The following is a 962-nucleotide window of genomic DNA, read 5'->3' as shown; positions in this document are numbered from 1 at the left end:
TAGCTATAGTGCCATTGTAAGGCCAGAAAGTTAATGGAAGCATGACATCAAGATTTTTCAACAGATTATGCAGTATGTGACATACACCCGGAAGGTTACATCCAATCGTGATAAATTTCAGCAGGAAATTCCACCGCTTATTTATATTAGTTTTTTATTTCATCGTATGTATTATTTAGTTTTTTCCTTTTTCGTTGTTTTCACTTTGTTAATGCTGTTCACTGTTGTTTTTTTACAGTTGTTGTTGGTGCTGTTGGGTAGTGAAAAATAAAAATCACTATTTAACTTATTTTTTGTATTGTTTTTTCTGAATTATTACTATCGCATTTGATGTAACGTCACATTGGTACAATAAAATATAGAATAGTGATAAAAATTATTTTCGGGAATGTTGATCATGAAAAAGTATAAACTTCACCACAAATAGTATTTTGAAATCAGTGATTCCCAAAGTGGGCGATATCGCCCTCTTGGGGGCGGTGGGAAGTAAGGGGGCACTTGGGGAGGGGGGCGCTTGAACACAATGTTTTGCTTTATGTTTATATTGATATTTAAGAATATTGATTAATTATTGTTTAACGTGAAGCGTGTCTTATTCATCTTCTTCGCTGGATGCTCCCACTTGGTCCCACTTATGTTCCCCTACGGTCCCATTGTTCACTTATTGGTTGTTGACCACGCTATTTTATTGGACCGTTGATGATTCGACTCATTGATTCAAATCTTTCGCTTGTGATTAGCTGTAATATTTTTTCAATTCATTGGTTCAAATATTCCATTTAAGATTACGTAACTTTAATAGTAGTGACGTAACATAAAAAATGGAAATATTTATTGTTCCAAATTTTATTGTCTGTTTGAAGTTTCGTCATTCATTGAAATTTTGTTTATTTAAATATATTATTTGTGGTGTAGTCTATACTTTTTTTAATTATCAGAATTTTTGAAAATAATTTCTTATC

This window comes from Trichinella spiralis, assembly GCF_000181795.1.
Source record: "Trichinella spiralis strain ISS 195 chromosome Unknown Scfld1356, whole genome shotgun sequence".
Taxonomy (NCBI): Eukaryota; Metazoa; Nematoda; class Enoplea; order Trichinellida; family Trichinellidae; genus Trichinella; species Trichinella spiralis.
The sequence above is the reverse complement of the archived record's forward strand: the minus strand, read 5'-3'. Positions refer to the sequence as shown.